Source organism: Opisthorchis viverrini (genome assembly GCF_000715545.1).
Source record: "Opisthorchis viverrini unplaced genomic scaffold opera_v5_6, whole genome shotgun sequence".
Taxonomy (NCBI): Eukaryota; Metazoa; Platyhelminthes; class Trematoda; order Opisthorchiida; family Opisthorchiidae; genus Opisthorchis; species Opisthorchis viverrini.
Genome location: NW_008751662.1, coordinates 1,297,946 through 1,303,911, shown reverse-complemented (window position 1 = coordinate 1,303,911; position 5,966 = coordinate 1,297,946).

Sequence of the window (5,966 nt, the reverse complement as noted above, 5' to 3'; positions counted from 1 at the left end):
CCATTTATCTAAACTAAACGTGTGTTTTAGTACAAGTGACGCGCGTTTCTTCCCACCTCATTAATCGTCAGTGCTACGTCATACATCGGACCCATATTTCGTGCCCACTGAACTATTCCTAGCTGCAAACGAAAGAAAAATGTAGAGCCAAAATGCCAGAAGAGCATACAGTGAAACAGCAACCGCTCAACAACGTCAATTTTAAAGTTAACAAAAACGCCTAGGTTCAATACGATAGAAACCACTGTCATTTTAGGCAGAATAACCATTCTCCACGCTGCGTCTACGACTATGTTCCAGCCACTATTTGAAATTTTTCGGTTTGCGTCGTAGAACTGACAATATGACTACACAACGGTGAGAATTTGAACAACAATTCTTCAACATGTTTGCTTCAGCATATTGGCTGAAAAGAAGCCAGTGAACAACCGGGACAAACATGATTGGTGTTGCTCGGGCGGACTTACCGGTTCTCCATGTTATTCCGTGAAATCTTCAACTTGCGTTTTTTAATCTAAAGCTGCATAAAGAAAAGGAATATTAAATTAAGCTCCGACCAATCAGAGGGTAATGATTTGTCTGTCTCCCTAATTTGTATGGCTGCTACCAACTTGATGAATGGGTAAATGGGTACCCGAACTTGTTCTGTGACTTTCAGGCCTGTGAGACTTACATCTCATTTAGAGTCCTGAGTAGCTTTTGAATGGGCAAACAGGCCAATAGCTTAATTTGCGGGGTTTTTGTGGTTTGTTGTAAGGAGAACTAACGACATAAAGTGAGGAATAAAATCATTTTTGCGCATAATTTCTCTAATTGGGCTGCGTTGAGTTTTACACACAATAATTAGCACGGCGCATTTTTATCGATTGTGGGGGTTTACGGCCAGTGATTTCCATCTCTGAATGGTAATACGAAGAACGTGTTTTAACAAAACTCAGTTGAATACCTACATCATGTTACGTACCATAACCCAAGGTGTTCGGATGTATCGGTCCGTCTAGAACCATCTATGTTGCGTTGCAACGGTCTGTGATCCCCGCACTCCATTATGCTTTTTCGTGGCGTTAATTAAATATCTACAAAGCTCACCTGGTCTTTTAACGTATGCAAGCATGAAAAACGGCGTTTTGGCTACGTGAGCGAACTAGTGTGACTCATCGTTCTATAAAATGCCAAAATGTTCTAGCAACAACCGCTGCTGCCTATGGTTGAAGATCGTTATCTTTCACCTGTTTAGACTTTAGCAATCTGACGGTTCAAGCCCACGTACAACTTCTGCAGCTTCCTTTGCAGCATTGTACTGAACTTCAGGCGTTTTCATACAGCATCTGGTCTCCATGTGTTGAGCCCTATTTTCAGACATGACGCTGATGTAGTGTCCAGTGATAATGAGGTTGAGCTATTTGCTGCGGCACCCTGATTTAAATAAGGAAACATCAATTTTACAAACTTCGAGCTCAAAAATCAGCGTAAGAGTTTGAAAAAAAATCTGCCGTAAACAACAGGTTTCGTTCTGTCTGACAAAAGACAGCACAGCTTCTTCCAAAGCCTCTTGGACGCAGGGTGTAAAGTAGTTAGACGATCTTTTCCGAATATGTCCAAAGTAATATTCAATTTCCCTCTACATTTACCTGTATTCAATCAGTAAAACCGTTTAATATGCATCTTCGCTCGATATCAAATTTTGTCTGTCCGTAGTTTTATTCCAAAGAAATGTATGGCAGGGTGACGTAATTGGCAATGTCTGTGTTGCGGGAACGCGGTGCAAAGGTAAGTAAACAATCCTGTTCCATGCTTTACTGGTAAACATATTACATTTCACGAACTAAACGCCGCTAACAAAGTCAGCGTGTATCATCTAAGTATTTACTGTCAACCCCCCGGTTAATAGAAATGCGCGGGTGTCGGCTTTCTATACGAGGAACGTAAGACGGCACAGTCGTCGTTCCAATAAAATGAAGAAGTTTGATCGTACCATGCTCCTCGTGTTCCGGCGATATCAAAAGTGGGTGCAACGCAAATTTGTTTGACATGCTTCACGCATATCGGTATGTACGCTGCACATGGCGAAGTCAGCCGGGTATTGACAGCTCACTGGTCGATAAACCCTTCTCTCATAGCGACGACTTGCGTCAAACTGGGTTCATCCACACAACGCATCTGCAACAGAGCTCAGATAGATATGCACACTCCTTTGTTCCGCAACGGTTTAGCCAGCAAATGCTGCTGCCGCTCCAAATTAACAGTCGGACAAACACGCCATGTTGTCATGCACAGCTGCCTCGTGGGCAGTGATGCTACGGTTGATCCGTTCTGCGCACAATCTTGATTGCATGGTTCAGCTTGAATTTACAGGTATTTTTTTCTTCTGCTCTGGTGCCTGTTTGGAAGAGTTTTACTTTGAACTAGGAACACCTTTAAAAAGCGACAAATTTGTGTGCATATTAGTTGTGGATAAGTATGCAAAGTTGAGTGAACGACGACGATTATTAGAAACATGTTTTTGGACCAGCTGATCCCAAAGTCATTATTGGTCATACCATGTTCCTCCAGTCTTTCTGGCATGGTCACATCCTCAGAAACGACGAGCTTGCTAGTTTGGTCTGCGGTAGCACAGCATATCAGTCCACCCTTTGAGGTTAGTGCAAAAGATGCAGTCAAAAATAGATAAATTTAAATTGGTTCCGCGTAAATATTTACATCCAAGAATGGAGGACAATGAGTTGTACACCATCCAAAGGCGCAGATGTTTTAACCAGTGCGTTATATATCAAACAGTGTTCCTGAAGTCTACATACGTGCTGGTAAAACCCAGGTAATATTAATGATAATGTTCACTCCCAAATGGTGGGTGGCATGATCAAACGTTTACAGTCAGAATAAAGCATGGCTGGGGGAGTTGCGTGCGGTGCATATTGCGCGAAAAGAGGGCAACGCCATAAACAGTGGGAAATTATCCGATGAAATAATAATAATGCACTTATTTCCAAACTTGTAGGGAACAATGGGTATGAGGTCCAACTAGTTCAAAGATGAAGCCGGTTGACTTGAATTAAAACTGAAAACCATTACTGGCCACGGGTGATCTTGAGCGGTTGGGTAAATGGCCAGAGTCCCAACGAGCAAAAGTAGAGATGGATATGGAATAATTCAAATTGAGAGCACATGTCAATTTTTGTCTCAAAAATGCGGTTTAATCTCAAACCAAGCAGACCCACTGGTTGAATTGTTGTACGGAAGTCGGGTGCAGGGGATAGGTCGGATAGGGGCATGGTGCTAATACACAGGGCCAGCCGAACACCGCATACGAAATAGAAATTGTGGAAGAGGCCAGCCGAAATTGCAGCAGAAAACCAGGCTGGCCAAATTTGAGCAAAAATTCATCGGGTACGAAAGAACTCATCCCACAAACAGTCGAGGTAGGTGAAAAATTTGCTCGTAGATGCATTTACAGGCCCGAGTGATCCAGAGTTTGCTGTCGGGATTCCGAAGAAAATAGTGCAATCACACAGGGTGTGACAGTGCCATCATTGCACTGACATGCTTCGGTTTATTGACAGCCCCATAGCGGTCGTCCTAGGTGCCGCGATCGGAGGTAAGATACGCATCTCCGTTTCAGATGAATCTGGATTAGACGAGGAGATGGGCACAGAGAGTCAGGCCGTTGCAGGGCTACGGGTAATTTAACTTCCGTTGGAGGACCGTGTGAGTGTAAACCAGGGACCAGCCAGATTGAGTGAATATCAGTTCTACGGGGCGCTTGGGCAACCGCAGCCGAAGTTTGAAGCTTGGGAGGAGGGGCGATGAGAAAGGACTAAAATAAAAGCAGCAGCGTGTGGCGAGTGTCAGTAGACATAAGATACAACGGTGTCCATGAAAAAATCTAAAAGGGAATGACAGCAAGCTGGATAGGCCCGGGGAAGGTGAAGACGTTTGCTGATCCAGAAACCAATTACTAGTTGTGACAGAGTAGGTGTCTAGTTTTAGAAAGGTAAGAACTTCGTCATCGAGGTAGCAAGCAATGGGGCTAGCTGCTGGTCTAGTTGGAACAAGCGGTAGTTTTTAGCTTACCAAAGAATCCTGACATAGGGTCTCTGTTGTGCAAAAAGAGGGGTTAATGTGAGCGGTGCAGTAGGCAAGTAAAAAGGGGACAGGTAGCAGCTTCCCAGGTAATGGATAAGAATCGTAGCCTAACTGAGATCTACTAAGTCAACCTGACAGAAAAGTAAGATTAAGGATCACCAGCCACCGAGTTACTACTGTCAACTATAGAAAACGGATGGTGCATGACAAAAAACAGCCATCAAGTGCTAGCTCCGATTGCTTGTAATCAGGTATTTGCGTTTTTTGCATGTGCTCGCTCTAGATGACAAGACGGAAGAACGTGTGTGCTATATTGAGATGATGAAGTGGATGTGACCAAACTTCTCGCACGTTGGCGTTAGCCGTGAGCCTCACACGGTACCCTCAGACTACCCCATGCATATATGTATCTTTTAATGCAAACGAAAGGACAGCTGTCTTTTCTTGATGTTGCTAGACGCGTCACAACCGGGACAATTCCTATTCAGCTACAGGCAAACAGCAGCGGCGCTCCTTTTTGTTTTTCCTGAACTAAAAGCCAGGCTCAGACCTACCGGCGACGGGCGATACGCCCGTGCTACTTGAGGGATGGCGGGTGCACGAACGCACCATAACGCAGTGCAACAGCGCGACCCTCCCTGCGGGAAATACCCGTCCACTACATGAGGTTATCAACCCTCGTGCATGCTACCGGATCTGCAGGGTGACAAGCCACTTGGCAGTAATAATTGCGGTTTGTGCATTATTAAATAACTCCAGCCACCAGATATTTTATCCGGTCGGGGGGAAAGCCAGGCCAGGAAAACAGCTCAGTCATTTCGAACAAGCAGACAGCGAACAGCTACTGAAATAGGTAAGTCGCGAAGGCAAATGGAACTCCAACTACCCTTTGGGCTATGGGGGTAGAGTGGAGATTTCCAGAGCCTGTGCACCATGGCTAAACGAAGACAAAGCATTGGTGTGAACCGCCTTGTCAAATAGGGGCACACCAGTGTTATGTGTTGTGAATGAGTGGGCTGTGGAGCCAAACAAGTATTTCATTCATTGCGCCTTTTCGGACCCACCATTTGATTTGCGTGCGCCGCGCGTGTTCAGGGGATGCAGGATAGTTTCGAACAGCCAGGAACTTAGGCTTCAGTTTAGCTGAGGTTAGTTGAATCCAGTCGAGCAAAGCACCAGGCATTAAACAGAGCTGATGTAGTTACTCAGAAATGGGACCAGAAATGAAGAACTAGGAATAATTTGGCTGCTTACAAAAACTTATGGCAGGAGGAAGGAGATAAAACCAGGTCAGTGGAAATGAGCTTGGCGACAATTACGATGGCAGGCGCTAGACACTGCAACTCAACTACGCTCGAGAGAGCGGAAGAGGATGTGGTCGCAGGAATTGAATCCCTGCATAAGAAATAGATAAAGTGACAAGTTATGGATAGGAACACTTGGGAGGGTGGTTGTCACACTTGTGGGTGTGCTAAGGGGTCCAGGCTGGTGAGTGTAAACGCTAGGACGAAGTAACGGAACATTCGAGGTGAGTGCGCAGATTAGAAGAGCTTGGGCTCTGTTTGCAAAAAGTGTCTAGTGTAAGCTGAGGCGCAAAAAAGCGCTCAGCTCTCTCAATAAAAAGGTAAGAATCCACGGATTTGCGAAAATCCACATGAGATGAGATAGTGCAAATATGGGAGGGGAGCTTGTTCCATAGTTTGGAATACAGGCAAGGGGAAAATTTTCGTATAAAGTCAGTTCGGTAGGTTGAAAATGGGAGCAAAACTCCGTATTATAGGGAGGAGAGTAGGAAAATTCAGGCGGTAGTCAACCATTTAAGCCCGGCAGTAGGTTAGGCTATCGAGAAGGCCCGGATTCAGCCAGATGCGCCTTAGCCATAG